We start from the raw sequence: 26,070 nt of genomic DNA on the forward strand, positions 1-26,070 counted from the left end.
CACCAGGGCTTGACTCACTTCAAAGGGTGACAAATCCACCCCCCAGCCACCAGGGCTTGACTCACTTCAAACTCCAAACACCAGCCCCCAGGGCTTGACTCACTTCAAAGGGTGAGAACTCCACACCCAGCCACCAGGGCTTGATTCACTTCAAAGGGTGATAACTCCACCCCCCAGCCACCAGGGCTTGACTCACTTCAAAGAGTGATAACTCCAACCCAGCCAACAGGGCTTGACTCACTTCAAAGGGTGATAACTCCACCCCCCAGCCACCAGGGCTTGGCTCACTTCAAAGGGTGACAATTCCACACACCAGCCCCCAGGGCTTGACTCACTTCAAAGGGTGATAACTCCACACCCAGCCACCAGGGCTTGATTCACTTCAAAGGGTGATAACTCCACCCCCCAGCCACCAGGGCTTGACTCACTTCAAAGAGTGATAACTCCAACCCAGCCAACAGGGCTTGACTCACTTCAAAGGGTGATAACTCCACCGCCCAGCCACCAGGGCTTGACTCACTTAAAACTCCACACCCCAGCCACCAGGGCTTCACTCACTTCAAAGGGTGATAACTCCACACCCCAGCCACCAGGGCTTGACTCACTTCAAAGGGTAACAACTCCACCCCCCAGCCACCAGGGCTTGGCCACTTCAAAGGGTGACAAATCCACCCCCCAGCCACCAGGGTTTGACTCACTTCAAAGGGTGATAACTTCACACCCCAGCGACCAGGGCTTGACTCATTTCAAAGGGTGACAACTCCACACACCAGCCCCCGGGGCTTGACTCACTTCAAACTACACACACCAGCCACCAGGGCTTGACTCACTTCAAAGGGTGATATCTCCACACCCAGCCCCTAGGGCTTGACTCACTTCAAAGGCTGATACCTCCACACCCAGCTACCAGGGCTTGACTCACTTCAAAAGGTGATAACTCCACACCCAGCCACCAGGGCTTGACTCACTTCAAAGGGTGATAACTCCACCCCCTAGCCACCAGGGCTTGACTCACTTCAAAGGGTGATAACTCCAACCCAGGCACCAGGGCTTGACTCACTTCAAAGGGTGATAACTCCACACCCCAGCCACCAGGGCTTGACTCACTTCAAACTGCACACACCAGCCATCAGGGCTTGACTCACTTCAAAGGGTGATAACTTCACACCCAGCCACCAGGGCTTGACTCACTTCAGAGGGTGATAACTCCACACCCCAGCAACAAGGGCTTGACTCACTTCAAACTCCACACAACAGCCACCAGGGCTTGACTCACTTCAAACTCCACACACCAGTCACCAGGGCTTGACTCACTTCAAAGGGTGACAATTCCACACACCAGCCCCCAGTGCTTGACTCACTTCAAAGGGTGACAACTCCACCCCCCAGCCACTAGGGCTTGACTCATTTCAAACTCCACACAGCAGCCACCAGGGCTTGACTCACTTCAAACTCCACACACCAGTCATCAGGGCCTGACTCAATTCAAAGGGTGACAATTCCACACACCAGCCCCCAGGGCATGACTCACTTCAAAGCGTGACAAATCCACCCCTCAGCCACCAGGGCTTGACTCACTTCAAAGGGTGACAACTCCACCCCAAACCACCAGGGCTTGACTCACTTCAAACTCCACACACCAGCCACCAGGGCTTGACTAATTTCAAAGGGTGATAACTTCACACCCAGCCACCAGGGCTTGACTCACTACAAACTCCACACACCAGCCACCAGGGCTTGACTCACTTCAAACGCCACACACCAACCACAAAGTCTTGACTCACTTCAAAGGGTGACAACTCCACACCCAGCCACCAGGGCTTGACTCACTTCAAAGGGTGATAACTCCACACCCAGCCCCCAGGGCTTGACTCACTTCAAAGACTGGTACCTCCACATCCAGCCACCAGGGTTTGACCCACTTCAAAGGGTGATAACTCCAACCCAGCCAACAGGGCTTGACTCACTTCAAAGGGTGATAACTCCACACCCCAACCACCAGAGCTTGACTCACTTCAAACTCCACACCCCAGCCACCAGGGCTTGACTCACTTCAAAGGCTGACACCTCCACACCCAGCCACCAGGGCTTGACTCACTTCAAAGGGTGATAACTACACACCCAGCCACCAGGGCTTGACTCACTTCAAAGGGTGACAAATCCACACACCAGCCCCCAGGGCTTGACTCACTTCAAAGGGTGACAAATCCACCCCTCAGCCACCAGGGCTTGACTCACTTCAAAGGGTGACAACTCCACCCCCCAGCCACGAGGGCTTGACTCACTTCAAACTCCACACACCAGCCACCAGGCCTTGACTCACTTCAAACTCCACACACCAGTCACCAGGGCCTGACTCAATTCAAAGGGTGATAACTCCACACCCCAGCCACCAGGGCTTGACTCACTTCAAAGGGTGACAACTCCACCCCCCAGCCACCAGGGCTTGACTCACTTCAAAGGGTGACAAATCCACCCCCCAGCTACCAGGGCTTGACTCACTTCAAACTCCAAACACCAGCCACCAGGGCTTGACTCACTTCAAAGGGTGATAACTTCACACCCCAGCCACCAGGGCTTGACTCACTTCAAAGGGTGAAAACTCCACCCCCCAGCCACCAGGGCTTGGCTCACTTCAAAGGGTGACAAATCCACCCCCCAGCCACCAGGGCTTGACTCACTTCAAAGGGTGATAACTTCACACCCCAGCCCCCAGGGCTTGACTCACTTCAAAGGGTGATATCTCCACAACCAGCCCCTAGGAATTGACTCACTTCAAAGGCTGACACCTCCACACCCAGCCACCAGGGCTTGACTCACTTCAAAGGGTGATAACTACACACCCAGCCACCAGGGCTTGACTCACTTCAAAGGGTGACAAATCCACACACCAGCCCCCAGGGCTTGACTCACTTCAAAGGGTGACAAATCCACCCCTCAGCCACCAGGGCTTGATTCACTTCAAAGGGTGACAACTCCACCCCCCAGCCACCAGGGCTTGACTCACTTCAAACTCCACACACCAGCCACCAGGGCTTGACTCACTTCAAACTCCACACACCAGTCACCAGGGCCTGACTCAATTCAAAGGGTGATAACTCCACACCCCAGCCACCAGGGCTTGACTCACTTCAAAGGGTGACAACTCCACCCCCCCAGCCACCAGGGCTTGACTCACTTCAAAGGGTGACAAATCCACCCCCAGCTACCAGGGCTTGACTCACTTCAAACTCCAAACACCAGCCACCTGGGCTTGACTCACTTCAAAGGGTGATAACTTCACACCCCAGCCATCAGGGCTTGACTCACTTCAAAGGGTGACAATTCCACACACCAGCCCCCAGGGCTTGACTCACTTCAAAGGGTGATAACTCCACACCCAGCCACCAGGGCTTGATTCACTTCAAAGGGTGATAACTCCACCCCCCAGCCACCAGGGCTTGACTCACTTCAAAGAGTGATAACTCCAACCCAGCCAACAGGGCTTGACTCACTTCAAAGGGTGATAACTCCATCCCCCAGCCACCAGGGCTTGGCTCACTTCAAAGGGTGATAACTCCACCCCCCAGCCACCAGGGCTTGACTCACTTAAAACTCCACACCCCAGCCACCATGGCTTGACTCACTTCAAAGGGTGATAACTCCACACCCCAGCCACCAGGGGTTGACTCACTTCAAAGGGTGACAACTCCACCCCCCAGCCACCAGGGCTTGGCTCACTTCAAAGGGTGATAACTTCACACCCCAGCCATCAGGGCTTCACTCACTTCAAAGGGTGACAATTCCACACACCAGCCCCCAGGGCTTGACTCACTTCAAACTACACACACCAGCCACCAGGGCTTGACGCAGTTCAAAGGGTGATATCTCCACACCCAGCACCTAGGGCTTGACTCACTTCAAAGGCTGATACCTCCACACCCTGCTACCAGGGCTTGACTCACTTCAAAAGGTGATAACTCCACACCCAGCCACCAGGGCTTGACTCACTTCAAAGGGTGATAACTCCACCCCCCAACCACTAGGGCTTGAATCACTTCAAAGGGTGATAACTTCACACCCCAGCCACCAGGGCTTGACTCACTTCAAAGGCTGATAACTCCACCCCCCAGCCACCAGGGCTTGACTCACTTCAAAGGGTGATAACTTCACACCCCAGCCACCAGGGCTTGACTCACTTCAAAGGGTGACAATTCCACACACCAGCCCCCAGGGCTTGACTCACTTCAAACTACACACACCAGCCACCAGGGCTTGACTCACTTCAAAGGGTGATATCTCCACACCCAGCACCTAGGGCTTGACTCACTTCAAAGGGTGATAACTTCACACCCCAGCCACAAGGGCTTGACTCACTTCAAAGGGTGATAACTCCACCCCCCAGCCACCAGGGCTTGACTCACTTCAAAGGGTGATAACTTCACACCCCAGCCACCAGGGCTTGACTCACTTCAAAGGGTGACAATTCCACACACCAGCCCCCAGGGCTTGACTCACTTCAAACTACACACACCAGCCACCAGGTCTTGACTCACTTCAAAGGGTGATATCTCCACACCCAGCACCTAGGGCTTGACTCACTTCAAAGGCTGATACCTCCACACCCAGCTACCAGGGCTTGACTCACTTCAAAAGGTGATAACTCCACACCCAGCCACCAGGGCTTGACTCACTTCAAAGGGTGATAACTTCACACCCAGCCACCAGGGCTTGACTCACTTCAAAGGCTGATAACTCCACACCCCAGCAACAAGGGCTTGACTCACTTCAAACTCCACACAACAGCCACCAGGGCTTGACTCACTTCAAACTCCACACACCAGTCACCAGGGCTTGACTCACTTCAAAGGGTGACAATTCCACACACCAGCCCCCAGTGCTTGACTCACTTCAAAGGGTGACAACTCCACCCCCCAGCCACCAGGGCTTGACTCACTTCAAACTCCACACACCAGCCACCAGGGCTTGACTCACTTCAAACTCCACACATCAGTCACCAGGGCCTGACTCAATTCAAAGGGTGACAATTCCACACACCAGCCCCCAGGGCTTGACTCACTTCAAAGGGTGACAAATCCACCCCTCAGCCACCAGGGCTTGACTCACTTCAAAGGGTGACAACTCCACCCCCCAGCCACCAGGGCTTGACTCACTTCAAACTCCACACACCAGCCACCAGGGCTTGACTAATTTCAAAGGGTGATAACTTCACACCCAGCCACCAGGGCTTGACTCACTTCAAACTCCACACACCAGCCACCAGGGCTTGACTCACTTCAAACTCCACACACCAGCCACCATGGCTTTACTCACTTCAAAGTCTGGTACCTCCACACCCAGCCACCAGGGCTTGACCCACTTCAAAGGGTGACAACTCCACACCCGAGCCACCAGGGCTTGACTCACTTCAAAGGGTGATAACTTCACACCCAGCCACCAGGGCTTGACTCACTTCAAAGGGTTATAACTCCACACCCCAGCAACAAGGGCTTGACTCACTTCAAACTCCACACAACAGCCACCAGGGCTTGACTCACTTCAAACTCCACACACCAGTCACCAGGGCTTGACTCACTTCAAAGGGTGACAATTCCACACACCAGCCCCCAGTGCTTGACTCACTTCAAAGGGTGACAACTCCACCCCCCAGCCACCAGGGCTTGACTCACTTCAAACTCCACGCACCAGCCACCAGGGCTTGACTCACTTCAAACTCCACAAACCAGCCACCAGGGCTTGACTCACTTCAAATTCCACACACCAGCCACCAGGGCTTGACTCACTTCAAAGGGTGATATCTCCACACCCAGCCCCCAGGGCTTGACTCACTTCAATGACTGGTATCTCCACACCCAGCCACCAGGGCTTGACCCACTTCAAAGGGTGACAACTCCACACCCCAGCCACCAGGGCTTGACTCACTTCAAAGGGTGATAACTCCACACCCCAGCCACCAGGGCTTGACTCACTTCAAAGGGTGATAAGTTCACACCCCAGCCCCCAGGGCTTGACTCACTTCAAAGGGTGACAATTCCACAAACCAGCCAGCCCCCAGGGCTTGACTCACTTCAAACTCCACACACCAGCCACCAGGGCTTGACTCACTTCAAAGGGTGATATCTCCACAACCAGCCCCTAGGGTTTGACTCACTTCAAAGGCTGACACCTCCACACCCAGCCACCAAGGCTTGACTCACTTCAAAGGGTGATAACTACTCACCCAGCCACCAGGGCTTGATTCACTTCAAAGGGTGATAACTCCTCACCCCAGCCAGCAGGGCTTGACTCACTTCAAACTCCACACACCAGCCATCAGGGCTTGACTCACTTCAAAGGGTGATAACTTCACACCCAGCCACCAGGGATTGACTCACTTCAAATGGTGATAACTCCACACCCCAGCAACAAGGGCTTGACTCACTTCAAACTCCACACACCAGCCACCAGGGCTTGACTCCCTTCAAACTCCACACACCAGCCACCAGGGCTTGACTCACTTCAAAGGGTGACAATTCCACACACCAGCACCCAGGGCTTGACTCACTTCAAAGGGTGACAAATCCACCCCCCAGCCACCAGGGCTTGACTCACTTCAAAGGGTGACAACTCCACCCCGCAGCCACCAGGGCTTGGCTCACTTCAAACTCCACACACCAGCCATCAGGGCTCGACTCACTTTAAAGGGTGATAACTTCACACCCAGCCACCAGGGCTTGACTCACTTCAAAGGGTGATAACTCCACCCCCCAGCCACCAGGGCTTGACTCACTTCAAACTCCACACCAGCCACCAGAACTTGACTCACTTCAAAGGGTGATAACTCCACACCCCAACCACCAGGGCTTGACTCAGTTCAAAGGGTGATATCTCCACATCCAGCCCCCAGGCCTTGACTCACATCTAAGGCTGATACCTCCACACCCAGCCACCAGGGCTTGACTCACTTCAAAGGCTGACAACTCCACACCCAGCCACCAGGGCTTGACTCACTTCAAAGGGTGATAACTCCACACCCCAGTCACCAGGGCTTGACTCACTTCAAAGGGTGACAAATCCACCCCCCAGCCACCAGGGCTTGACTCACTTCAAACTCCAAACACCAGCCACCAGGGCTTGACTCACTTCAAAGGGTGATAACTTCACACCCCAGCCACCAGGGCTTGACTCACTTCAAAGGGTGACAATTCCACACACCAGCCCCCAGGGCTTGATTCACTTCAAAGGGTGATAACTCCTGCCACCAGGGCTCGACTCACTTCAAAGAGTGATAACTCCAGCCCCCAGCCACCAGGGCTTGACTCACTTAAAACTCCACACCCCAGCCACCAGGGCTTGACTCACTTCAAAGGGTGATAACTTCACACCCCAGCCACCAGGGCTTGACTCACTTCAAAGGGTGATAACTCCACACCCAGCCACCAGGGCTTGACTCACTTCAAAGGGTGATAACTCCATCCCCCAGCCACCAGGGCTTGACTCACTTCAAAGGGTGATAACTCCAACCCAGCCACCAGGGCTTGACTCACTTCAAAAGGTGATAACTCCACACCCAGCCACCAGGGATTGACTCACTTCAAAGGGTGATAACTCCACCCCCCAGCCACCAGGGCTTGACTCACTTCAAAGGGTGATAATTCCAACCCAGCCACCAGGGCTTGACTCACTTCAAAGGGTGATAACTCCACCCCCCAGCCACCAGAGCTTGGCTCACTTCAAAGGGTGACAACTCCAACCCAGCTACCAGGGCTTGACTCACTTCAAAGGGTGATAACTCCACACCCCAGCCACCAGGGCTTGACTCACTTCAAACTCCACACACCAGCCATCAGGGCTTGACTCACTTCAAAGGGTGATAACTTCACACCCAGCCACCAGGGCTTGACTGACTTCAAAGGGTGATAACTCCACACCCCAGCAACAAGGGCTTGACTCACTTCAAACTCCACACAACAGCCACCAGGGCTTGACTCACTTCAAACTCCACACACCAGTCACCAGGGCTTGACTCAGTTCAAAGGGTGACAATTCCACACACCAGCCCCCAGTGCTTGACTCACTTCAAAGGGTGACAACTCCACCCCCCAGGCACCAGGGCTTGACTCACTTAAAACTCCACACACCAGCCACCAGGGCTTGACTCACTTCAAACTCCACACACCAGTCACTAGGGCCTGACTCAATTCAAAGGGTGACAATTCCACACACCAGGCCCCAGGGCTTGACTCACTTCAAAGGGTGACAAATCCACCCCTCAGCCACCAGGGCTTGACTCACTTCAAAGGGTGACAACTCCACCCCCCAGCCACCAGGGCTTGACTCACTTCAAACTCCACACATCAGCCACCAGGGCTTGACTAATTTCAAAGGGTGATAACTTCACACCCAGCCACCAGGGCTTGACTCACTTCAAACTCCACACACCAGCCACCAGGGCTTGACTCACTTCAAACTCCACACACTAGCCCCCAGGGCTTGACTCACTTCAAAGACTGGTACCTTCACACCCAGCCACCAGGGCTTGACCCACTTCAAAGGGTGACAACTCCACACCCCAGCCACCAGGGCTTGACTCTCTTCAATGGGTGATAACTCCAACCCAGCCAAAAGGGCTTGACTCACTTCAAAGGGTGATAACTCCACACCCCAGCCACCAGGGCTTGACTCACTTCAAACTCCACACCCCAGCCACCAGGGCTTGACTCACTTCAAAGGGTGTAAACTCCACACCCCAGCCACCAGGGCTTGACTCACTTCAAAGGGTGAAAACTCCACCCTCCAGCCACCAGGGCTTGGCTCACTTCAAAGGGTGACAAATCCACCCCCCAGCCACCAGGGCTTGACTCACTTCAAAGGGTGATAACTTTACACCCCAGCCCCCAGGGCTTGACTCAACTCAAAGGGTGACAATTCCACACACCAGCCAGCCCCCAGTGCTTGACTCACTTCAAACTCCACACACCAGCCACCAGGGCTTGACTCACTTCAAAGGGTGATATCTCCAACAACCAGCCCCTAGGGTTTGACTCACTTCAAAGGCTGACACCTCCACACCCAGCCACCAGGGCTTGACTCACTTCAAAGGGTGATAACTACACACCCAGCCACCAGGGCTTGACTCACTTCAAAGGGTGACAAATCCACACACCAGCCCCCAGGGCTTGACTCACTTCAAAGGGTGACAAATCCACCCCCCAGCCAACAGGGCTTGACTCACTTCAAAGGGTGATAACTCCACACCCCAGCCACCAGGGCTTGACTCACTTCAAACTCCACACCCCAGCCACCAGGGCTTGACTCACTTCAAAGAGTGATAATTCCACACCCCAGCCACCAGGGCTTGACTCACTTCAAAGGGTGAAAACTCCACCCCACAGCCACCAGGGCTTGGCTCACTTCAAAGGGTGACAAATCCACCCCCCAGCCACCAGGGCTTGACTCACTTCAAACGGTGATAACTTCACACCCCAGCCCCCAGGGCTTGACTCACTTCAAAGGGTGACGATTCCACACACCAGCCAGCCCCCAGGGCTTGACTCACTTCAAACTCCACACACCAGCCACCAGGGCTTGACTCACTTCAAAGGGTGATATCTCCACAACCAGCCCCTAGGGTTTGACTCACTTCAAAGGCTGACACTTCCACACCCAGCCACCAGGGCTTGACTCACTTCAAAGGGTGATAACTACACACCCAGCCACCAGGGCTTGACTCACTTCAAAGGGTGACAAATCCACACACCAGCCCCCAGGGCTTGACTCACTTCAAACTCCACACACCAGCCATCAGGGCTTGACTCACTTCAAAGGGTGATAACTTCACACCCAGCCACCAGGGCTTGACTAATTACAAAGGGTGATAACTTCACACCCAGCCACCAGGGCTTGACTCACTTCAAACTCCACACACCAGCCACCAGGGCTTGACTCACTTCAAACTCCACACACCAGCCACCAGGGGTTGACTCACTTCAAAGGGTGATATCTCCACACCCAGCCCCCAGGGCTTGACTCACTTCAAAGACTGGTACCTCCACACCCAGCCACCAGGGCTTGACCCACTTCAAAGGGTGACAACTCCACACCCCAGCCACCAGGGCTTGACTCACTTCAAAGGGTGATAACTCCACACTCCAGCCACCAGGGCTTGACTCACTTCAAACTCCACACCCCAGCCACCAGGGCTTGACTCACTTCAAAGGGTGATAACTCCACACCCCAGCCACAAGGGCTTGACTCACTTCAAAGGGTGAAAACTCCACCCCCCAGCCACCAGGGCTTGACTCACTTCAAAGGGTGATAACTTCACACCCAGCCCCCAGGGCTTGACTCACTTCAAAGGGTGACAATTCCACACACCAGCCAGCCCCCAGGGCTTGACTCACTTCAAACTCCACACACCAGCCAACAGGGCTTGACTCACTTCAAAGGGTGATATCTCCACAACCAGCCACTAGGGTTTGAATCACTTCAAAGGCTGACACCTCCACACCCAGCCACCAGGGCTTGACTCACTTCAAAGGGTGATAACTACACACCCAGCCACCAGGGCTTGATTCACTTCAAAGGGTGATAACTCCTCACCCCAGCCAGCAGGACTTGACTCACTTCAAACTCCACACACCAGCCATCAGGGCTTGACTCACTTCAAAGGGTGATAACTTCACACCCAGCCACCAGGGCTTGACTCACTTCAAAGGGTGATAACTCCACACCCCAGCAACAAGGGCTTGACTCACTTCAAACTCCACACACCAGCCACCAGGGCTTGACTCCCTTCAAACTCCACACACCAGCTACCAGGGCTTGACTCACTTCAAAGGGTTACAATTCCACACACCAGCACCCAGGGCTTGACTCACTTCAAAGGGTGACAAATCCACCCCTCAGCCCCCAGGGCTTGACTCACTTCAAAGGGTGACAACTCCACCCCGCAGCCACCAGGGCTTGGCTCACTTCAAACTCCACACACCAGCCAACAGGGCTCGACTCACTTCAAAGGGTGATAACTTCACACCCAGCCACCAGGGATTGACTCACTTCAAAGGGTGATAACTCCACCTCCCAGCCACCAGGGCTTGACTCACTTCAAACTCCACACCAGCCACCAGGGCTTGACTCACTTCAAAGGGTGATAACTCCACACCCCAACCCCCAGGGCTTGACTCAGTTCAAAGGGTGATATCTCCACACCCAGCCCCCAGGCCTTGACTCACTTCTAAGGCTGATACCTCCACACCCAGCCACCAGGGTTTGACTCACTTCAAAGGCTGACAACTCCACACCCAGCCACCAGGGCTTGACTCACTTCAAAGGGTGATAACTCCACACCCCAGTCACCAGGGCTTGACTCACTTCAAAGGGTGACAAATCCACCCCCAGCCACCAGGGCTTGACTCACTTCAAACTCCAAACACCAGCCACCAGGGCTTGACTCACTTCAAAGGGTGATAACTTCACACCCAGCCACCAGGGCTTGACTCACTTCAAAGGGTGACAATTCCACACACCAGCCCCCAGGGCTTGATTCACTTCAAAGGGTGATAACTCCTGCCACCAGGGCTTGACTCACTTCAAAGAGTGATAACTCCAGCCCCCAGCCACCAGAGCTTGGCTCACTTCAAAGGGTGACAACTCCACACCCCAGCCACCAGGGCTTGACTCACTTAAAACTCCACACCCCAGCCACCAGGGCTTGACTCACTTCAAAGGGTGATAACTCCACACCCCAGCCACCAGGGCTTGACTCACTTCAAAGGGTGATAACTCCATACCCAGCCACCAGGGCTTGACTCACTTCAAAGGGTGATAACTCCATCCCCCAGCCACCAGGGCTTGACTCACTTCAAAGGGTGATAACTCCAACCCAGCCACCAGGGCTTGACTCACTTCAAAAGGTGATAACTCCACACCCAGCCACCAGGGATTGACTCACTTCAAAGGGTGATAACTCCACCCCCCAGCCACCAGGGCTTGACTCACTTCAAAGGGTGATAACTCCAACCCAGCCACCAGGGCTTGACTCACTTCAAAGGGTGATAACTCCACCTCCCAGCCACCAGGGCTTGGCTCACTTCAAAGGGTGACAACTCCAACCGAGCTACCAGGGCTTGACTCACTTCAAAGGGTGATAACTCCACACCCCAGCCACCAGGGCTTGACTCACTTCAAACTCCACACACCAGCCATCAGGGCTTGACTCACTTCAAAGGGTGATAACTTCACACCCAGCCACCAGGGCTTGACTCACTTCAAAAGGGTGATAACTCCACACCCCAGCAACAAGGGCTTGACTCACTTCAAACTCCACACAACAGCCACCAGGGCTTGACTCACTTCAAACTCCACACACAAGTCACCAGGGCTTGACTCACTTCAAAGGGTGACAATTCCACACACCAGCCCCCAGTGCTTGACTCACTTCAAAGGGTGACAACTCCACCCCCCAGCCACCAGGGATTGACTCACTTCAAACTCCACACACCAGCCACCAGGGCTTGACTCACTTCAAACTCCACACACCAGTCACTAGGGCCTGACTCAATTCAAAGGGTGACAATTCCAAACACCAGCCCCCAGGGCTTGACTCACTTCAAAGGGTGACAAATCCACCCCTCAGCCACCAGGGCTTGACTCACTTCAAAGGGTGACAACTCCACCTCTCCGCCACCAGGGCTTGACTCACTTCAAACTCCACACATCAGCCACCAGGGCTTGACTAATTTCAAAGGGTGATAACTTCACACCCAGCCACCAGGGCTTGACTCACTTCAAACTCCACACACCAGCCACCAGGGCTTGACTCACTTCAAACTCCACACACCAGCCACCAGGGCTTGACTCACTTCAAAGGGTGATATCTCCACACCCAGCCCCCAGGGCTTGACTCACTTCTAAGACTGGTACCTCCACACCCAGCCACCAGGGCTTGACCCACTTCAAAGGGTGACAATTCCACACCCCAGCCACCAGGGCTTGACTCACTTCAAAGGGTGATAACTCCAACCCAGCCAACAGGGATTTACTCACTTCAAAGGGTGATAACTCCACACCCCAGCCACCAGGGCTTGACTCACTTCAAACTCCACACCCCAGCCAGCAGGGCTTGACTCACTTCAAAGGGTGATAACTCCACACCCCAGCCACCAGGGCTTGACTCACTTCAAAGGGTGAAAACTCCACCCCCCAGTCACCAGGGCTTGGCTCACTTCAAAGGGTGACAAATCCACCCCCAGCCACCAGGGCTTGACTCTCTTCAAAGGGTGATAACTTCACACCCCAGCCACCAGGGCTTGACTCACTTCAAAGGGTGACAATTCCACACACCATCCACCAGGGCTTGACTCTCTTCAAAGGGTGATAACTCCAACCCAGCCAACAAGGCTTGACTCACTTCAAAGGGTGATAACTCCACACCCCAGCCACCAGGGCTTGACTCACTTTAAACTCCACACCCCAGCCACCAGGGCTTGACTCACATCAAAGGGTGTAAACTCCACTCCCCAGCCACCAGGGCTTGACTCACTTCAAAGGGTGAAAACTCCACCCCCAGCCACCAGGGCTTGGCTCACTTCAAAGGGTGACAAATCCACCCCCCAGCCACCAGGGCTTGACTCACTTCAAAGGGTGATAACTTAACACCCCAGCCCCCAGGGCTTGACTCACTTCAAAGGGTGAAAACTCCACCCCACAGCCACCAGGGCTTGGCTCACTTCAAAGGGTGACAAATCCACCCCCAGCCACCAGGGCTTGACTCACTTCAAACGGTGATAACTTCACACCCCAGCCCCCAGGGCTTGACTCACTTCAAAGGGTGACAATTCCACACACCAGCCAGCCCCCAGGGCTTGACTCACTTCAAACTCCACACACCAGCCACCAGGGCTTGACTCACTTCAAAGGGTGATATCTCCACAACCAGCCCCTAGGGGTTGACTCACTTCAAAGGCTGACACCTCCACACCCAGCCACCAGGGCTTGACTCACTTCAAAGGGTGATAACTACACACCCAGCCACCAGGGCTTGACTCACTTCAAAGGGTGACAAATCCACACACCAGCTCCCAGGGCTTGACTCACTTCAAACTCCACACACCAGCCATCAGGGCTTGACTCACTTCAAAGGGTGATAAATTCACACCCAGCCACCAGGGCTTGACTCACTTCAAAGGGTGATAACTCCCCTCCCCAGCAACAAGGGCTTGACTCACTTCAAACTCCACACACCAGCCACCAGGGCTTGACTCACTTCAAACTCCATACACCAGCCACCAGGGATTGACTCACTTCAAAGGGTGAAAATTCCACACACCAGCACCCAGGGCTTGACTCACTTCAAAGGGTGACAAATCCACCCCCCAGCCACCAGGGCTTGACTCACTTCAAAGGGTGACAACTCCACCCCGCAGCCACCAGGGCTTGATTCACTTCAAACTCCACACACCAGCCAACAGGGCTCGACTCACTTCAAAGGGTGATAACTTCACACCCAGCCACCAGGGCTTGACTCACTTCAAAGGGTGATAACTCCACCCCCCAGCCACCAGGGCTTGACTCACTTCATACTCCACACCAGCCACCAGGGCTTGACTCACTTCAAAGGGTGATAACTCCACACCCCAACCACCAGGGCTTGACTCAGTTCAAAGGGTGATATTTCCACACCCAGCCCCCAGGCCTTGACTCACTTCTAAGGCTGATACCTCCACACCCAGCCACCAGGGCTTGACTCACTTCAAAGGCTGACAACTCCACACCCTGCCACCAGGGCTTGACTCACTTCAAAGGGTGATAACTCCACACCCCAGTCACCAGGGCTTGACTCACTTCAAAGGGTGACAAATCCACCCCCCAGCCACCAGGACTTGACTCACTTCAAACTCCAAACACCAGCCACCAGGGCTTGACTCACTTCAAAGGGTGATAACTTCACACCCCAGCCACCAGGGCTTGACTCACTTCAAAGGGTGACAATTCCACACACCAGCCCCCAGGGCTTGATTCACTTCAAAGGGTAATAACTCCTGCCACCAGGGCTTGACTCACTTCAAAGAGTGATAACTCCAGCCCCCAGCCACCAGGGCTTGGCTCACTTCAAAGGGTGACAACTCCACACCCCAGCCACCAGGGCTTGACTCACTTAAAACTCCACACCCCAGCCACCAGGGCTTGACTCACTTCAAAGGGTGATAACTCCACACCCCAGCCACCAGGGCTTGACTCACTTCAATGGGTGACAACTCCAACCCCCAGCCACCAGGGCTTGGCTCACTTCAAAGGGTGACAAATCCACCCCCCAGCCACCAGGGCTTGACTCACTTCAAACGCCACACACCAGCCATCAGGGCTTGACTCCCTTCAAAGGGTGATAACTTCACACCCAGCCACCAGGGCTTGACTCACTTCAAAGGGTGATAACTCCACACCCCAGCAACAAGGGCTTGACTCACTTCAAACTCCACACAACAGCCACCAGGGCTTGACTCACTTCAAACTCCACACACCAGTCACCAGGGCTTGACTCACTTCAAAGGGTGACAATTCCACACACCAGCCCCCAGTGCTTGACTCACTTCAAAGGGTGACAACTCCACCCCCCAGCCACCAGGGCTTGACTCACTTCAAAGGGTGATAACTCCACACCCCAGCCATCAGGGCTTGACTCACTTCAAACTCCACACACCAGCCATCAGGGCTTGACTCACTTCAAAGGGTGATAACTCCAACCCAGCCACCAGGGCTTGACTCACTTCTAAGGGTGATAACTCCACACCCGAGCCACCAGGGCTTGACTCACTTCAAACTCCGCACACCAGCCATCAGGGCTTGACTCACTTCAAACTCCACACACCATCCACCAGGGCTTGACTCTCTTCAAAGGGTGATAACTCCAACCCAGTCAACAGGGCTTGACTCACTTCAAAGGGTGATACCTCCACACCCCAGCCACCAGGGCTTGACTCACTTTAAACTCCACACCCCAGCCACCAGGGCTTGACTCACATCAAAGGGTGTAAACTCCACTCCCCAGCCACCAGGGCTTGACTCACTTCAAAGGGTGAAAACTCCACCCCCCAGCCACCAGGGCTTGGCTCACTTCAAAGGGTGACAAATCCACCCCCCAGCCCCCAGGGCTTGACTCACTTCAAAGGGTGATAACTTAACACCCCAGCCCCCAGGGCTTGACTCACTTCAAAGGGTGAAAACTCCACCCCACAGCCACCAGGGTTTGGCTCACTTCAAAGGGTGACGAATCCACCCCCAGCCACCAGGGCTTGACTCACTTCAAACGGTGATAACTTCACACCCCAGCCCCCAGGGCTTGACTCACTTCAAAGGGTGACAATTCCACACACCAGCCAACCCCCAGGGCTTGACTCACTTCAAGCTCCACACACCAGCCACCAGGGCTTGACTAACTTCAAAGGGTGATATCTCCACAACCAGCCCCTAGGGTTTGACTCACTTCAAAGGCTGACACCAGGGCTTGACTCACTTCAAAGGGTGATAACTACACACCCAGCCACCAGGGCTTGACTCACTTCAAAGGGTGACAAATCCACACACCAGCCCCCAGGGCTTGACTCACTTCAAACTCCACACACCAGCCATCAGGGCTTGACTCACTTCAAAGGGTGATAACTTCACACCCAGCCACCAGGGCTTGACTCACTTCAAAGGGTGATAACTCCCCTCCCCAGCAACAAGGGTTTGACTCACTTCAAACTCCACACACCAGCCACCAGGGCTTGACTCACTTCAAACTCCATACACCAGCCACCAGGGATTGACTCACTTCAAAGGGTGACAATTCCACACACCAGCACCCAGGGCTTGACTCACTTCAAAGGGTGACAAATCCACCCCCCAGCCACCAGGGCTTGACTCACTTCAAAGGGTGACAACTCCACCCCGCAGCCACCAGGGCTTGACTCACTTCAAACTCCACACACCAGCCAACAGGGCTCGACTCACTTCAAAGGGTGATAACTTCACACCCAGCCACCAGGGCTTGACTCACTTCAAAGGGTAATAACTCCACCCCCCAGCCACCAGGGCTTGACTCACTTCAAACTCCACACCAGCCACCAGGGCTTGACTCACTTCAAAGGGTGATAACTCCACACCCCAACCACCAGGGCTTGACTCAGTTCAAAGGGTGATATCTCCACACCCAGCCCCCAGGCCTTGACTCACTTCTAAGGCTGATACCTCCACACCCAGCCACCAGGGCTTGACTCACTTCAAAGGCTGACAACTCCACACCCTGCCACCAGGGCTTGACTCACTTCAAAGGGTGATAACTCCACACCCCAGTCACCAGGGCTTGACTCACTTCAAAGGGTGACAAATCCACCCCCCAGCCACCAGGGCTTGACTCACTTCAAACTCCAAACACCAGCCACCAGGGCTTGACTCACTTCAAAGGGTGATAACTTCACACCCCAGCCACCAGGGCTTGACTCACTTCAAAGGGTGACAATTCCACACACCAGCCCCCAGGGCTTGATTCACTTCAAAGGGTGATAACTCCTGCCACCAGGGCTTGACTCACTTCAAAGAGTGATAACTCCAGCCCCCAGCCACCAGGGCTTGGCTCACTTCAAAGGGTGACAACTCCACACCCCAGCCACCAGGGCTTGACTCACTTAAAACTCCACACCCCAGCCACCAGGGCTTGACTCACTTCAAAGGGTGATAACTCCACACCCCAGCCACCAGGGCTTGACTCACTTCAAAGGGTGACAACTCCACCCCCCAGCCACCAGGGCTTGACTCACTTCAAACTCCACACACCAGCCACCAGGGCTTGACTCACTTCAAAGGGTGATAACTCCACACCCCAGCCACCAGGGCTTGACTCACTTCAAACTCCACACACCACACATCAGGGCTTGACTCACTTCAAAGGGTGATAACTCCAACCCAGGCACCAGGGCTTGACTCACTTCTAAGGGTGATAACTCCACACCCGAGCCACCAGGGCTTGACTCACTCCAAACTCCGCACACCAGCCATCAGGGCTTGACTCACTTCAAACTCCACACACCAGCCACCAGGGCTCGACTCACTTCAAAGGGTGATAACTTCACACCGAGCCACCAGGGCTTGACTCACTTCAAAGGGTGATAACTCCACCCCCCCAGCCACCAGGGCTTGACTCACTTCAAACTTCACACCAGCCACCATGGCTTGACTCACTTCAAAGGTTGATAACTCCACACCCCAACCACCAGGGCTTGTCTCACTTCAAAGGGTGATGTCTCCCCACTCAGCCCCCGGGCCTTGACTCACTTCTAAGGCTGATACCTCCACACCCAGCCACCAGGGCTTGACTCACTTCAAAGGCTGACAACTCCACACCCTGCCACCAGGGCTTGACTCACTTCAAAGGGTGATAACTCCACACCCCAGTCACCAGGGCTTGACTCACTTCAAAGGTTGACAAATCCACCCCCCAGCCACCAGGACTTGACTCACTTCAAACTCCAAACACCAGCCACCAGGGCTTGACTCACTTCAAAGGGTGATAACTTCACACCCCAGCCACCAGGGCTTGACTCACTTCAAAGGGTGACAATTCCACACACCAGCCCCCAGGGCTTGATTCACTTCAAAGGGTGATAACTCCTGCCACCAGGGCTTGACTCACTTCAAAGAGTGATAACTCCAGCCCCCAGCCACCAGGGCTTGGCTCACTTCAAAGGGTGACAACTCCACACCCCAGCCACCAGGGCTTGACTCACTTAAAACTCCACACCCCAGCCACCAGGACTTGACTCCCTTCAAAGGGTGATAAATCCACACCCCAGCCACCAGGGCTTGACTCACTTCAAAGGGTGACAACTCCAACCCCCAGCCACCAGGGCTTGGCTCACTTCAAAGGGTGACAAATCCACCCCCCAGCCACCAGGGCTTGACTCACTTCAAACGCCACACACCAGCCATCAGGGCTTGACTCACTTCAAAGGGTGATAACTTCACACCCAGCCACCAGGGCTTGACTCACTTCAAAGGGTGATAACTCCACACCCCAGCAACAAGGGCTTGACTCACTTCAAACTCCACACAACAGCCACCAGGGCTTGACTCACTTCAAACTCCACACACCAGTCACCAGGGCTTGACTCACTTCAAAGGGTGACAATTCCACACACCAGCCCCCAGTGCTTGACTCACTTCAAAGGGTGACAACTCCACCCCCCAGCCACCAGGGCTTGACTCACTTCAAACTCCACACACCAGCCACCAGGGCTTGACTCACTTCAAACGGTGATAACTCCACACCCAAGCCACCAGGGCTTGACTCACTTCAAACTCCACACACCAGCCATCAGGGCTTGACTCACTTCAAAGGGTGATAACTCCAACCCAGCCACCAGGGCTTGACTCACTTCTAAGGGTGATAACTCCACACCCGAGCCACCAGGGCTTGACTCACTTCAAACTCCGCACACCAGCCATCAGGGCTTGACTAACTTCAAACTCCACACACCATCCACCAGGGCTTGACTCTCTTCAAAGGGTGATAACTCCAACCCAGCCAACAGGGCTTGACTCACTTCAAAGGGTGATAACTCCACACCCCAGCCACCAGGGCTTGACTCACTTTAAACTCCACACCCCAGCCACCAGGGCTTGACTCACATCAAAGGGTGTAAACTCCACTCCCCAGCCACCAGGGCTTGACTCACTTCAAAGGGTGAAAACTCCACCCCTCAGCCACCAGGGCTTGGCTCACTTCAAAGGGTGACAAATCCACCCACCAGCCACCAGGGCTTGACTCACTTCAAAGGGTGATAACTTAACACCCCAGCCCCCAGGGCTTGACTCACTTCAAAGGGTGAAAACTCCACCCCACAGCCATCAGGGCTTGGCTCACTTCAAAGGGTGACGAATCCACCTCCAGCCACCAGGGCTTGACTCACTTCAAACGGTGAAAACTTCACACCCCAGCCCCCAGGGCTTGACTCACTTCAAAGGGTGACAATTCCACACACCAGCCAGGCCCCAGGGCTTGAATCACTTCAAACTCCACACACCAGCCACCAGGGCTTGACTCACTTCAAAGGGTGATATCTCCACAACCAGCCCCTAGGGTTTGACTCACTTCAAAGGCTGACACCTCCACACCCAGCCACCAGGGCTTGACTCACTTCAAAGGGTGATAACTACACACCCAGCCACCAGGGCTTGACTCACTTCAAAGGGTGACAAATCCACACACCAGCCCCCAGGGCTTGACTCACTTCAAACTTCACACCCAGCCACCAGGGCCTGACTCACTTCAAAGGGTGATAACTCCCCTCCCCAGCAACAAGGGCTTGACTCACTTCAAACTCCACACACCAGCCACCAGGGCTTGACTCACTTCAAACTCCATACACCAGCCACCAGGGATTGACTCACTTCAAAGGGTGACAATTCCACACACCAGCACCCAGGGCTTGACCCACTTCAAAGGGTGACAAATCCACCCCCCAGCCACCAGGGCTTGACTCACTTCAAAGGGTGACAACTCCACCCCGCAGCCACCAGGGCTTGACTCACTTCAAACTCCACACACCAGCCAACAGGGCTCGACTCACTTCAAAGGGTGATAACTTCACACCCAGCCACCAGGGCTTGACTCACTTCAAAGGGTGATAACTCCACCCCCCAGCCACCAGGGCTTGACTCACTTCAAACTCCACACCAGCCACCAGGGCTTGACTCACTTCAAAGGGTGATAACTCCACACCCCAACCACCAGGGCTTGACTCAGTTCAAAGGGTGATATCTCCACACCCATCCCCCAGGCCTTGACTCACTTCTAAGGCTGATACCTCCACACCCAGCCACCAGGGCTTGACTCACTTCAAAGGCTGATAACTCCACACCCTGCCACCAGGGCTTGACTCACTTCAAAGGGTGATAACTCCACACCCCAGTCACCAGGGCTTGACTCACTTCAAAGGGTGACAAATCCACCCCCCAGCCACCAGGGCTTGACTCACTTCAAACTCCAAACACCAGCCACCAGGGCTTGACTCACTTCAAAGGGTGATAACTTCACACCCCAGCCACCAGGGCTTGACTCACTTCAAAGGGTGACAATTCCACACACCAGCCCCCAGGGCTTGATTCACTTCAAAGGGTGATAACTCCTGCCACCAGGGCTTGACTCACTTCAAAGAGTGATAACTCCAGCCCCCAGCCACCAGGGCTTGGCTCACTTCAAAGGGTGACAACTCCACACCCCAGCCACCAGGGCTTGACTCACTTAAAACTCCACACCCCAGCCACCAGGGCTTGACTCACTTCAAAGGGTGATAACTCCACACCCCAGCCACCAGGGCTTGACTCACTTCAAAGGGTGACAACTCCACCCCCCAGCCACCAGGGCTTGACTCACTTCAAACTCCACACAACAGCCATCAGGGCTTGACTCACTTCAAAGGGTGATAACTTCACACCCAGCCACCAGGGTTTGACTCACTTCAAAGGGTGATAACTCCACAACCCAGCAACAAGGGCTTGACTCACTTCAAACTCCACACAACAGCCACCAGGGCTTGACTCACTTCAAACTCCACACACCAGTCACCAGGGCTTGACTCACTTCAAAGGGTGACAATTCCACACACCAGCCCCCAGTGCTTGACTCACTTCAAAGGGTGACAACTCCACCCCCCAGCCACCAGGGCTTGACTCACTTCAAACTCCACACACCAGCCACCAGGGCTTGACTCACTTCAAAGGGTGATAACTCCACACCCCAGCCACCAGGGCTTGACTCACTTCAAACTCCACACACCAGACATCAGGGCTTGACTCACTTCAAAGGGTGATAACTCCAACCCAGCCACCAGGGCTTGACTCACTTCTAAGGGTGATAACTCCACACCCGAGCCACCAGGGCTTGACTCACTCCAAACTCCACACACCAGCCATCAGGGCTTGACGCACTTCAAACTCCACACACCAGCCACCAGGGCTCGACTCACTTCAAAGGGTGATAACTTCACACCCAGCCACCAGGGCTTGACTCACTTCAAAGGGTGATAACTCCACCCCCCCAGCCACCAGGGCTTGACTCACTTCAAACTTCACACCAGCCACCATGGCTTGACTCACTTCAAAGGTTGATAACTCCACACCCCAACCACCAGGGCTTGTCTCACTTCAAAGGGTGATGTCTCCACACTCAGCCCCCGGGCCTTGACTCACTTCTAAGGCTGATACCTCCACACCCAGCCACCAGGGCTTGACTCACTTCAAAGGCTGACAACTCCACACCCAGCCAGCAGGGCTTGACTCACTTCAAAGGGTGATAACTCCCCCCCCCCCCAGCCACCAGGGCTTGATTCACTTCAAAGAGTGATAACTTCAACCCAGCCACCAGGGCTTGACTCACTTCAAAGACTGGTACCTCCACACCCAGCCACCAGGGCTTGACCCACTTCAAAGGGTGACAATTCCACACCCCAGCCACCAGGGCTTGACTAACTTCAAAGGGTGATAACTCCAACCCAGCCAACAGGGATTGACTCACTTCAAAGGGTGATAACTCCACACCCCAGCCACCAGGGCTTGACTCACTTCAAACTCCACACCCCAGCCAGCAGGGCTTGACTCACTTCAAAGGGTGATAACTCCACACCCCAGCCACCAGGGCTTGACTCACTTCAAACTCCACACCCCAGCCAGCAGGGCTTGACTCACTTCAAAGGGTGATAACTCCACACCCCAGCCACCAGGGCTTGACTCACTTCAAAGGGTGAAAACTCCACCCCCCAGTCACCAGGGCTTGGCTCACTTCAAAGGGTGACAAATCCACCCCCCAGCCACCAGGGCTTGACTCTCTTCAAAGGGTGATAACTTCACACCCCAGTCACCAGGGCTTGGCTCACTTCAAAGGGTGACAAATCCACCCCCCAGCCACCAGGGCTTGACTCTCTTCAAAGGGTGATAACTTCACACCCCAGCCACCAGGGCTTGACTCACTTCAAAGGGTGACAATTCCACACACCAGCCAGCCCCCAGGGCTTGACTCACTTCAAACTCTACACACCAGCCACCAGGGCTTGACTCACTTCAACAGGTGATATCTCCACAACCAGCCCGTAGGGCTTGACTCACTTCAAAGGCTGACATCTCCGCACCCAGCCACCAGGGCTTGACTCACTTCAAAGTGTGATAACTACACACCCAGCCACCGGGGCTTGATTCACTTCAAAGGGTGATAACTCCTCACCCCAGCCACCAGGGCTTGACTCACTTCAAACTCCACACACAAGCCATCAGGGCTTGACTCACTTCAAAGTGTGATAACTTCACACACCAGCCCCCAGGGCTTGACTCACTTCAAAGGGTGATAACTCCACACCCAGCCACCAGGGCTTGATTCACTTCAAAGGGTGATAACTCCACCCCCCAGCCACCAGGGCTTGACTCACTTCAAAGAGTGATAACTCCAACCCAGCCAACAGGGCTTGACTCACTTCAAAGGGTGATAACTCCACCCCCCAGCCACCAGGGCTTGGCTCACTTCAAAGGGTGATAACTCCACCCCCCAGCCACCAGGCCTTGACTCACTTCTAAGGCTGATACCTCCACACCCAGCCACCAGGGCTTGACTCACTTCAAAGGCTGACAACTCCACACCCTGCCACCAGGGCTTGACTCACTTCAAAGGGTGATAACTCCACACCCCAGTCACCAGGGCTTGACTCACTTCAAAGGGTGACAAATCCACCCCCCAGCCACCAGGGCTTGACTCACTTCAAACTCCAAACACCAGCCACCAGGGCTTGACTCACTTCAAAGGGTGATAACTTCACACCCCAGCCACCAGGGCTTGACTCACTTCAAAGGGTGACAATTCCACACACCAGCCCCCAGGGCTTGATTCACTTCAAAGGGTGATAACTCCTGCCACCAGGGCTTGACTCACTTAAAAGAGTGATAACTCCAGCCCCCAGCCACCAGGGCTTGGCTCACTTCAAAGGGTGACAACTCCACACCCCAGCCACCAGGGCTTGACTCACTTGAAAGGGTGATAACTCCACACCCCAGCCACCAGGGCTTGACTCACTTCAAAGGGTGACAACTCCACCCCCCAGCCACCAGGGCTTGACTCACTTCAAACTCCACACACCAGCCATCAGGGCTTGACTCACTTCAAAGGGTGATAACTTCACACCCAGCCACCAGGGTTTGACTCACTTCAAAGGGTGATAACTCCACACCCCAGGAACAAGGGCTTGACTCACTTCAAACTCCACACAACAGCCACCAGGGCTTGACTCACTTCAAACTCCACACACCAGTCACCAGGGCTTGACTCACTTCAAAGGGTGACAATTCCACACACCAGCCCCCAGTGCTTGACTCACTTCAAAGGGTGACAACTCCACCCCCCAGCCACCAGGGCTTGACTCACTTCAAACTCCACACACCAGCCACCAGGGCTTGACTCACTTCAAAGGGTGATAACTCCACACCCCAGCCACCAGGGCTTGACTCACTTCAAACTCCACACACCAGACATCAGGGCTTGACTCACTTCAAAGGGTGATAACTCCAACCCAGCCACCAGGGCTTGACTCACTTCTAAGGGTGATAACTCCACACCCGAGCCACCAGGGCTTGACTCACTCCAAACTCCGCACACCAGCCATCAGGGCTTGACGCACTCCAAACTCCACACACCAGCCACCAGGGCTCGACTCACTTCAAAGGGTGATAACTTCACACCCAGCCACCAGGGCTTGACTCACTTCAAAGGGTGATAACTCCACCCCCCCAGCCACCAGGGCTTGACTCACTTCAAACTTCACACCAGCCACCATGGCTTGACTCACTTCAAAGGTTGATAACTCCACACCCCAACCACCAGGGCTTGTCTCACTTCAAAGGGTGATGTCTCCACACTCAGCCCCCGGGCCTTGACTCACTTCTAAGGCTGATACCTCCACACCCAGCCACCAGGGCTTGACTCACTTCAAAGGCTGACAACTCCACACCCAGCCAGCAGGGCTTGACTCACTTCAAAGGGTGATAACTCCCCCCCCCCAGCCACCAGGGCTTGATTCACTTCAAAGAGTGATAACTTCAACCCAGCCACCAGGGCTTGACTCACTTCAAAGACTGGTACCTCCACACCCAGCCACCAGGGCTTGACCCACTTCAAAGGGTGACAATTCCACACCCCAGCCACCAGGGCTTGACTAACTTCAAAGGGTGATAACTCCAACCCAGCCAACAGGGATTGACTCACTTCAAAGGGTGATAACTCCACACCCCAGCCACCAGGGCTTGACTCACTTCAAACTCCACACCCCAGCCAGCAGGGCTTGACTCACTTCAAAGGGTGATAACTCCACACCCCAGCCACCAGGGCTTGACTCACTTCAAAGGGTGAAAACTCCACCCCCCAGTCACCAGGGCTTGGCTCACTTCAAAGGGTGACAAATCCACCCCCCAGCCACCAGGGCTTGACTCTCTTCAAAGGGTGATAACTTCACACCCCAGCCACCAGGGCTTGACTCACTTCAAAGGGTGACAATTCCACACACCAGCCAGCCCCCAGGGCTTGACTCACTTCAAACTCTACACACCAGCCACCAGGGCTTGACTCACTTCAACAGGTGATATCTCCACAACCAGCCCGTAGGGCTTGACTCACTTCAAAGGCTGACACCTCCGCACCCAGCCTCCAGGGCTTGACTCACTTCAAAGTGTGATAACTACACACCCAGCCACCGGGGCTTGATTCACTTCAAAGGGTGATAACTCCTCACCCCAGCCACCAGGGCTTGACTCACTTCAAACTCCACACACAAGCCATCAGGGCTTGACTCACTTCAAAGTGTGATAACTTCACACACCAGCCCCCAGGGCTTGACTCACTTCAAAGGGTGATAACTCCACACCCAGCCACCAGGGCTTGATTCACTTCAAAGGGTGATAACTCCACCCCCCAGCCACCAGGGCTTGACTCACCTCAAAGAGTGATAACTCCAACCCAGCCAACAGGGCTTGACTCACTTCAAAGGGTGATAACTCCACCCCCCAGCCACCAGGGCTTGG

The sequence above is a fragment of the Pleurodeles waltl genome, chromosome 3_1 (assembly GCF_031143425.1).
Source record: "Pleurodeles waltl isolate 20211129_DDA chromosome 3_1, aPleWal1.hap1.20221129, whole genome shotgun sequence".
Lineage (NCBI taxonomy): Eukaryota > Metazoa > Chordata > Amphibia > Caudata > Salamandridae > Pleurodeles > Pleurodeles waltl.